Source organism: Eumetopias jubatus, unplaced genomic scaffold (genome assembly GCF_037043125.1).
Source record: "Eumetopias jubatus isolate StellerSeaLion01/CBP00866 unplaced genomic scaffold, mEumJub1_p1.0 scaffold_10, whole genome shotgun sequence".
NCBI classification, from domain to species: domain Eukaryota; kingdom Metazoa; phylum Chordata; class Mammalia; order Carnivora; family Otariidae; genus Eumetopias; species Eumetopias jubatus.
The window spans coordinates 112,331,749-112,342,937 of record NW_028274816.1 but is presented as its reverse complement, the minus strand read 5'-3'; positions in this window follow the sequence as shown (position 1 = coordinate 112,342,937).

Genomic DNA, 11,189 nt, shown 5'->3' with positions numbered 1-11,189 from the left:
ATTACAGACTAATATCCTTGATGAACATGGATGCAAAAATTCTCACCAAAATACTAGCCAATAGGATCCAACAGTACATTAAAAGGATTATTCACCACGACCAAGTGGGATTTATCCCTGGGCTGCAAGGCTGGTTCAACATCCGCAAATCAATCAACGTGATACAATACATTAACAAAAGAAAGAACAAGAATCATATGATCCTCTCAATAGATGCAGAAAAAGCATTTGACAAAGTACAGCATCCTTTCTTGATCAAAACTCTTCAGAGTAGAGGGATAGAGGGTACATACCTCAATATCATAAAAGCCATCTATGAAAAACCTACAGCGAATATCATTCTCAATGGGGAAAAGCTGAGAGCTTTTCCCCTAAGGTCAGGAACGCGGCAGGGATGTCCACTCTCACCCCTGCTATTCAACATAGTATTAGAAGTCCTAGCCACAGCAAACAGACAACAAAAAGAAATCAAAGGCATCCAAATCAGCAAAGAGGAAGTCAAACTCTCACTCTTTGCAGATGATATACTTTATGTGGAAAACACAAAAGACTCCACCCCAAAACTGCTAGAACTCATACAGGAATTCAGTCAAGTAGCAGGCTATAAAATCAATGCACAGAAATCAGTGGCATTCCTATACACCAACAACAAGACAGAAGAGAGACAAATCAAGGAGTCGATCCCATTCACAATTGCACCCAAAACCATAAGATACCTAGGAATAAATTTAACCAAAGAGGCAAAGGATCTGTACTCAGAAAACTATAAAATACTCAGGAAAGAAATTGAAGAAGACACAAAGAAATGGAAAAACGTTCCATGCTCATGGACTGGGAGAACCAACATTGTGAAGATGTCAATGCTACCTAGAGCAATCTACACATTCAATGCAATCCCCATCAAAATACCATCCACTTTTTTCAAAGACATGGAACAAATAATCCTAAAATTTGTATGGAACCAGAAGAGACCCCGAATAGCCAGAGGAATCTTGAAAAAGAAAAGCAAAGCTGGCGGCATCACAATTCCGGACTTCCAGCTCTATTACAAAGCTGTCATCCTCAAGACAGTAGGGTACTGACACAAAAACAGACACATAGATCAATGGAACAGAATCGAGAGCCCAGAAATGGACCCTCAACTCTATGGTCAACTTATCTTTGACAAAGCAGGAAAGAATGTCCAATGGCAAAAAGACAGTCTTTTCAACAAATGGTGTTGGGAAAATTGGACAGCCACATGCAGAAGAATGAAACTGGACCATTTCCTTACACCACACACAAAAATAGACTCCAAATGGTTGAAAGACCTAAACGTGAGACAGGAGTCCATCCAAATCCTAAAGGAGAACACAGGTAGCAACCTCTTCGACCTCAGCTGCAGCAACTTCTTCCTAGAAACATCACCAAAGGCACGGGAAGCCAGGGCAAAAATGAACTATTGGGATTTCATCAAGATAAAAAGCTTCTGCACAGCAAAAGAAACAGTCCACAAAACCAAAAGACAACCGACAGAATGGGAGAAAATATTTGCAAATGACATATCATATAAAGGGCTAGTATCCAAAATCTATAAAGAACTTATCAAACTCAACACCCAAAGAACAAATAATCCAATCAAGAAATGGGCAGAAGACATGAACAGACCTTTTTCCAAAGAAGACATCCAAATGGCCAACAGGCACATGAAAAAGTGCTCAACATCGCTCGGCATCAGGGAAATCCAAATCAACACCTCAATGAGATACCACCTCACACCCGTCAGAATGGCTAAAATTAACAAGTCAGGAAACGACAGATGTTGGCGGGGATGCGGAGAAAGGGGAACCCTCCTACACTGTTGGTGGGAATGCAAGCTTGTGCAACCCCACTGGAAAACAGTATGGAGGTTCCTCAAACAGTTGAAATTAGAGCTACCGTTCGATCCAGCAATTGCACTACTGGATATTTACCCCAAAGATACAAATGTAGGGACCCGAAGGGGTATGTGCACCCCAATGTTTATAGCAGCAATGTCCACAATAGCCAAACTGTGGAAAGAGCCAAGATGTCCATCGACAGATGAATGGATAAAGAAGAGGTGGTATATATACACAATGGAATATTATGCAGCCATCAAAAGGAATGAGATCTTGCCATTTGCAACGACGTGGATGGAACTGGAGGGTGTTATGCTTAGTGAAATAAGTCAATCAGAGAAAGACATGTATCATATGACCTCACTGATATGATGAATTCTTAATCTCAGGAACAAACTCAGGGTTCCTGGAGTGGTCGGGGGTGGGAGGGATGGGGTAGCTGGGTGATAGACATTGGGGAGGGTATGTGCTATGGTGAGCGCTGTGAATTGTGTAAGACTGTTGAATCACAGATCTGTACTTCTGAAACAAATAACGCAACATATTTTAAGAAAAAAGAAAAAGAAGAAGATAGCAGGAGAGGAAGCATGAAGGGGAGTAAGTCAGAGGGGGCGACGAACCAGGAGAGATGATGGACTCTGAAAAATAAACTGAGGTTTCTAGAGGGGAGGAGGGTAGGGGGATGGGTTAGCCTGGTGATGGCTATTAAAGAGGGCACATTCTGCATGGAGCACTGGGTGTTATGAACAAACAATGAATCATGGAACACTACACCAAAACAAATGATGTAATATATGGTGATTAACATAACAATAAAAAATTAAAAAAAAAAAAAGAATTGCCACCGCAGCTTTCTTTTGGTGTGCATTAGCATGGTAAATGCTTTTCCACCCCCTCACTTTCAATCTGTGCCTGTCTTTGGGTCTAAAATGAGTCTCTTGCAGACAGCATATGGATGGGTCTTGTTTTTTAATCCAATCTGATAGCCTGTGTCTTTTGATTGGGGCATTTAGCCCATTTACATTCAGGGTAACTACTCAAATATAGGAATTTAGTGCCATTGTATTGCCTGTAAAGTGACTGTTACTGTATATTGTCTGTGTTCCTTTCTGATCTATGCTGCTTGTAGGCTCTCTCTTTGCTTAGAGGACCCCTTTCAATATTTCTTTTAGGGCTGGTTTCGTGTTTGCAAATTCCTTTAGTTTTGTTTGTTCTGGAAGCTTTTTATCTCTCCTTCTATTTTCACTGACAGCCTTGCTGGATATAGTATTCTTGGCTGCATATTTTTCTCATTTAGTGCTCTGAAGATAGCATGCCAGTCCTTTCTGGCCTGCCAGGTCTCTGTGGATAGGTCTGTTGCCAATCTAATGTTTCTACCATTGTAGGTTACAGATCTCTTCTCCCAAGCTGCTTTCAGGATTTTCTCTTTGTCTCTGAGACTCGTAAGTTTTACTCTTAGATGTCGGGGTGTTGACCTATTTTTATTGATTTTGAGAGGGTTTCTCTGTGCCTCCTGGATTTTGATGCCTGAAGAAACTAGTTTTTAAGAAAAGCTAAAATTCCCCCAAATTTAACAAATTAAAACCCCTAAATTTAAAAGGAAGTAATTTTAAAAGGACACAAATTAATGAATTAGAGAACAAGCAATAAAAATACTTTGAACAAAGCTACAAATTGATTCACTGAAGAAATGCAATAAGATTGATAAATCTCTAGCTAGGCCAAAAAAAAAAAGGAGAAATATACCAATATCAGGAATGTGAAAGTGGACGCTGCTACAAATAACACAGATGTTAAATATGAAGAATAACTTTATGCAAATACACTTCAAAATTAGGTTAAATGGATAAATTTCTAAAAATATATTTATAGCATGCAAGCTAGTATAAAAATATAGTTTCTAAAACTGATATATAAAGATACAGAAAATACAATTGCACTAGTGGGTATTTACCACAAAGATACAAATGTAGGGATCCGAAGGGGTACGTGCACCCCAATGTTTATAGCAGCAATGTCCACAATAGCCAAACTGTGGAAAGAGCCAAGATGTCTATCGACAGATGAATGGATAAAGAAGATGTGGTATATATACACAATGGAATATTATGCAGCCATCAAAAGGAATGAGATCTTGCCACTTGCAACGACGTGGATGGAACCGGAGGGTGTTATGCCGAGCGAAATAAGTCAATCAGAGAAAGACATGTATCATATGACCTCACTGATATGAGGAATTCTTAATCTCAGGAAACAAACTTAGTGTTGCTGGAGTGGTTGGGGGTGGGAGGGATGGGGCAGCTGGGTGATAGACATTGGGGAGGGTATGTTCTATGGTGAGCGCTGTGAATTGTGCAAGACTGTTGAATCAGAGATCTGTACCTCTGAAACAAATAATGCAACATATGTTAAGAAAAAGAAAAAGAAAAAGAAGAAGATAGCAGGAGGGGAAGAATGAAGGGGAGTAAGTCGGAGGGGGAGACGAACCATGAGAGATGATGGACTCTGAAAAACAAACTGAGGGTTCTAGAAAGGAGGACGTTAGGGGGATGGGTTAGCCTGGTGATGGGTATTAGAGAGGGCACATTCTGCGTGGCACACTGGGTGTTTTGCACAAACAATGAATCATGGAACACTACATCAAAAACTAATGATGTAATATATGGTGATTAACATAACAATAAAAAAATTTTAAAAAAAGATACAGAAAATACGAATAGTCCTATACTCGTGAAAGAAGCTGAATCCTAATTAATAGATAAAGGAAAACTTTAGGCCCAGGAAACCTCACCAAAAAATTCTTCCAAACATTTAAGAAATTTTAGTCAATTCTTAGCCTATTTTAGCCAAATTCTTCCAGTGAATAAAAAAAAAAAGGAAACAATTCTAAACTCATTTTTTGAAGTCAGTATAATCTTGATACGAAGTTAAATGCACAAGGCCTTATAAAAAAAGAAAATTTATGGGCCAGTGTCTTACTCATGAACACAGATGCAAACATCCAAAACAGAATATTAGTAAGCCAAAGCCAGAAATTACATAAAAAGAACAACCAGGTCGTGTTTATTCCCAGTGTGCATGGCTAGTTCATTCAAAAGTCAAGCAGTGTGATTCCCCAAATTAACAGAATAAAGAAAGATAAAACAATATAATCACTTTCATAGATGGAAAAAAACTGTCATAAATTTAACAAAAATTTTAGTATTTTAACAATATTTAGAATTTTTTTTAATTCTTAGCAAACTTCCTTAATCAGATAATGGCAAGCAGCCAAGACAGAAAGGGAGTCGGAGAAGAGGAGTCCAGGGGAGAAGGAAAGGAGGAAGGGAGGAAGCTGAGAAGGCAGAAAAGACAGGATGAAGAGAGGCAGGGAGGGAGGTAAGCCACACAGGAGGAACAGGTATGAAATGATTCATCATGCTGGTTGCGTAGGACTTTGGAACCTTGAGGCAAGAGGGACTCATCCAAGACAACAATCAGTCTTATTGGCCTCTCTTTTCACTCTTTGCTTCATATCCCTTCAGAGAACTCAGGGCCACTTTGATGAAAGATCAAGTGACCTATTCATCTTCATACCTAGAAATGCCTTGCCTGTGCTTTGCACATAGTAGGCTCATCATAAGCGTCTGTTAGAGACAGTAATTCAGGGTACCATAACCCCTAAATCAGCACTAATAGGCATTATTATTCTTTCCCACCTTGTAATTACTGTAGTGGAATGTTTTTTGCAAACACTGAGATACTGAGAGTTAAATCTCTCATCAGAACCATAATGTATTGACTTTACTCTTCCTTATACCAGTTAAATTAACTTAGCAATAATTGGCTGGCTGGGGCAATAACTGGACAGCTCCCCTTTCCTGGGTTCTCCTCCTCCTTTTTGGGGTGTTGGTGTATGTTTCTTTCTTTCTCTGTTCCTCCTTCTCTTGTTCCTCTCTCTGATTCGGCTGGGGATTTTTTAACTTTTTCCCCATCATTCTCTTTATCTCCCTAGAAATATCTGTTAATGAAAGTTTAAATGAATAAAGGGTTTGCTCCATGATTTGAAAATGTTCATAAGCTAAAGTTCTGTGCCTAGCACTGATATTAAATTTAAAGAAAAACAAGTTTGAAATTAAAAGAATATAATCTTACCATCCCTATCTGCCATAACTCTGGAAAAACACACATGTTTTGCTTCTGATTGAAAGTATTAATCTCCAACAGTGCTCCCAGCTTCACACATTCACAGCTTCCTTGGGAAAATCCCTATAACTCTGAAAAGCCACTTTATCCTACTTCCAGTGAAAGCAGTTCTTAAGGAGGCTACATAGAAAAATGGGAACAAAAGAATATTTAAGACTTGGTTTTTATGTTATTTACATAATTTATAAATTACCTCATATAATTTATATTTATGCATACATAATTATGTAATTATAATGCATAATTATATTATAGAATTTACCAATTATTTTACATAATTATGAATCCTGAGCAACGCTGAAGGGCCGAATCCACTTAGCCCTTAACTCTGCAAAAGTGAACGTCTATTTACCCAGAGAGAGAGTTTTCAAGTTGAAAACTCCTTGTGGAAATTCCCTTTCCCAGTGGGAAGCCAGAAAGATTTCTGAATCATAGGAAGACATCACCACTTCTGGTTCCTCTCCCAGATGATAGTCAGACAAGAAGACTTTTTTCCCCAACTCCCCTTATTGAAATGATAACAAGCAGATACCTTGTGTTGTCTAGCCCTCCAGCTGCTGTAAGTCCTGAAATCATCCTTATGATTGTATAGCACCAGGAAAGAGATCATTGCCCCCTGTTTAAAGTGACAGCATGGTGACATTTCTCCCTGCTTTCTTTGAGCTCTGTGCATCTGGGGTCAGGTTCCTTGAGGAGGAGAAAGACAATATGCAGTGGGTAGATGGGCCCAAGTCAACCTTAGGAAGACAAGTTGTCATAAATGCTTCCTCAGCCTTCTTTTCATTTCTTCCTCCTTTAGGATCTTGCTACAATTTCCAATGCCCTTTCTCACAAATGGAAGACCAGTGTGGAGTGTGGGTTTTTTCAAGATATCAGTACCTCTTTCCTAATTACAGATTCTTATCTTCTAGGGAAAAGGCATACTAATTAGGCCCAGCTGGTGGTCTCTGTTACCTTTCCATGGCTCTAGTCTCACATCAGGGATTTTAGGTTTGAGGGAAGGAGGGCTGGTAACTGAGGGCAGAGGAGAGGAGAAGTTTGGTTTTCCATGTAATAAGCACCAAGGGAGTTTTGAACTCACGGGCCTTTGTCCAGCTGCTTTGTAACAGATCACACACTTGCTTGGCTGAAAGTGATTTCAGGGCTTTCCAAAGGGTTGAGAGGTCTTGAAACAAGTCTCTACTGCAGGCTACAGAATCATGTCGTCTAGAAACTTGAAATAATACAAACAACAATTGTAGAATCTCCATGCCACTTGGAAAAGGGATGTGGTAAGAAGAAAATGAGATACTATTGATGAAGCACTTAGGAAGTGACAGGATTAAGGACCTGTAATTGCAACATAATTGTTCCTATTGTGTAAATTTTATGTTTATTTTCCTATGCTGCTCTTCACAGATGGTAACAAGGCCTTGCTATTTGGTCAATACTAACTCTTCCAAGTTTGTCAAGATACCTGACTTCTCTTATGCTGTCATTTTCCTCGTTTCCTCTGACATACTCATTAATTCATTCAACAAACATTTATTGAATACCTATTACATATCAAGCTAAGTACTAAATGGGACGTTCAAAGACAGGCAAGCTATGGTTCCCATTCTTCAAGGGCTTACAATCTAGTTGGAGAAATAGATACATGAACAACCAACTCAAACATAAAGCAGAGAGGAAAGTAAACACACCAGTGTAATGAAGCATAAGGCTCAGAGAACATATAAAGCAGAGCAGCAGAGCTATGGAGAGAGAAGCCAATCCAAACTGGGAGGGAACAGGAAGGGAGTCAGAAAAGGCTTCTCTGAGTAGGGGAAGCTTGCACTGCCTTTAGTACCTAATGAGGACTCGGTGTCCACCCAGTCAAAAAGGGAAAAGGGGAGAGGACATCCCAGCAGCCTGAACAGAGTGGACAAAGCCACAGGGCCTTGAGTCACCAAAAAATGTTAGTACAACTGCAAGTATTGTATGTGCCTGGAGCCGGGGGCGGGGGCAGGGAGTCCAGGCAGGAGGAGAGGAGGAGCAGGCTGGAGCCCGACCATAAAGGACCTGGCTTGCCTTGTTGCACTCCCCCCTCTCTGCAGCCAGACAAAGAGAGGCGGCCAGCCAGATGCCGAGGAGCGGACTGAGGCATGAGAACACAAGCACGGTCAAGACAGAAACGCCATTATACAAGCTTCCAGTGGGGACACTCGGCAGCCTAGAGAAACCCTAGCACACCCGTCCAGTTCTAAAGCTCAGGAACTGGGACTTTTGTTTTTGCTGCAGGACAGGATTGAGAGAGCACACAATGCCCAGGGTTGAAACTCCCTGTTTGGAAGCAAGAACAGTTGCACATCTGGGAAAGGTTAGGGTCAAACATATAAATGAGGGGAGCGGAGCACATTCCTCTGAGACACTCCATCTGTGACGTCAATTGCTGCTGGGTTTGGACAGAGGCTGCTCTCTGGTGCCGGAGTCAGGGACCCATTAACTTTGCCTAGCGCCTGAGTGTTTATGTGGAAAATGTGAGGCCAGGAAGTTTCTCTTAATTATGATTTGGAGGTTGTCAAGTGACTATTCTTTAGTAGTTGGTTTCTGTCTTTCCCACCTCTCCTCCACTCATTTCCTATTTTCTCTTCTGCAGCCCAATCTCTCTCTCTCTCATCCCACACTTACAAAAAAAGAATTCTATCTACTTCAGTGGCTTCTCTGAGTCGCTTCCTCCCTCTGCATTCTAGACCTTGCTGCTGCTACTTCCTGCTTGCCCCCTTCCATGGCTGTGGGCCCAGCTGGGAGATGAATTCTCAGAGCACGTGACCACCTGTAACATGGTATTTTGACTACTGACTTTCTTGTCTTCCAGACCTCAGGGAGCAAGCTGCACTCTGCACAGGCATCATCATGGCCTGTCCCCAAAGTCAGAAGGAGACAGGAACCTGGGCCAACATCATCCCTTACTCCCTCGGGTGTCAATCAAACCTAAAGATTGTTGGTGGAGGCCAAAATCTGTATGCAGGAAAGTGCTCAAGGCCTGGAATTTCCCCCTCCGTTCTTATACCTCCATCCCATCCTCAACACTACCAAGGCCATTATCATCCACCCAAAATAATAACTTGTAGAACTAGGGACCTGCTTGTAGTTACCATTATCCTATTTAAATCTGGGCCAAGCTGAGGCACTTCAGTGCTCTATTGCCAACGCCATAATAAAATCCTCCATAAAAAGGAATTACCCATATACAGATGATTCATGAATTATTAAGAATTATCCACAGCACACTTTAAGTCCAAGACTATTTTTGTATGTGCTTCACGACTTTACCCCACCACCCACCAATCAACTTCCCCTATAAGTACTGCTGAGAAGCTTGAGGAAAGAGATGAACCAAGGATGCCATTGGAAAACACAAACTCATTTGAATACCAGCCTCGACCGTGCGTGCTCTGAAAGGTAATTAAGCAAGTGAAAAGAGAGAAAGAGAAAATGTATATGTAGATAGATACTTGTTACCTAATTTTTAAAATTTTACTTTGTATTGATGTAGCAGTAATTGTAACATTTATTGTTACAGATTCCAATTAACACTAAATGTTGTGTATTAAATGTAATATTACATTTAATAACGCATACACATCCTTAATAAACATATATTAAAATGTATCAAGCTGCTGAGAGAGAGAAAGAGAGGATAATCATCACTTAGAACAAGATATAGGGCATTTTTATCACCTAAAAGTTTCCTTCATGCCCCTCCTAGTCAATACCTACCTCCAAAGATAATCTGACTCTGTCACCATGGGTAAGTTTTGTCTGTCTTGATGTTTTGTCTGTCTTGCTTATCCTATATACTGAATTATATAGTATGTGTTCTTTTATGTCTGACTTCCCTTTCTCATCATCATGTTTTTTGAGATTTCTACTTAAATTTAACAAACTATAGCTTTTTCTTTTTCATTGCTGTGTAGGATGAATATACCATTGTATGAATATGCCACAATTTATGCATTCAATCGCTTGATTCTGAAAATACTCTTTGTTCTTTAGGACTATCCAGATTACTCTTTCCCTTCGTTCAGGTACTAACTACACAGCAGTAAACTCTGCATCAGTGATTTGCAACCTCAGATGTATGTTAAAATTACTTGAATATTTTTTTACCTAATTTATGTCTTTTACTATACCATGATGCTCATAAGGATTATGGATACCACTCAGGGAAGACATATCACCCACCCCAGAATTTCTAAGATTGAAGTATTCCTTTATTTTGATTGAGACCAGAGGATTTAAAATGGAATTGATTTTATGTAGCAGAGCACAGATAAAATAATGATGACCATAATGCTGTTGGTAGACATGTGCTGAAGCTTCTTGTACGCCAGGCACTGTGCTAAGCGCCGTACAAATGCATTACCCAGCTGGCTCGCTATTAGGTTCCCAATACCTAACATGATGGCTGGCACATAACAGGTGCTCAAAATACACTGAGTCAGTAAATTTAATTGGGTCCCCACAACAACCTTTTGAAGTAGGTATCATTATCTCTATTTTAAAGAAGAGGAAAATAGAATTCAAAAACTTTAGAATTTTCCCACTTATCTAGCATAAACTTGGGAAATGTAGGAATCAAATCCCAGTTTTAAACACCCTACTGATCTATCCTTGGATGAGATAAAGAAATGGCTCTTCTAGTGAGAGAGGTAGAAGAGGAGGATAGTTATTGATCCCACATGGGAGTTTGGGTGACTTGGAAAGTGAAATCTCAAAGAAATTCAAATACAAGGAAAGAATGTGATGCTTACTTTCATTGATTGTTTACCATGGGCAGAGCATCTGATAATTGGCATCAAAGGGATGAGGACACCAATTCATCTTCACAATAAGCTCTTTAAGTTGGCTTTGTTATCTCTGTAAATGAGAGAACTGGGCCTTTGGGACATTAAGTACCATAAGTAACTGGAGTCACACAGTAGGCTGTGTGCCCACAGTCCTAAAACCAGGTCTAACTTCAGAGTTCATGCTTTTTTTACTGCATCCTGTGGAAAAGTGAAGGTGTAGAAATGGTTGGAGATTCAGTAGGCTCTGCTGTCAGCCCTACAAGAACATCATGGAAGATAAAAGGAAAATAGAAATTGAGATAATTAAAAAATATATATATCAGCTTATGTTTAT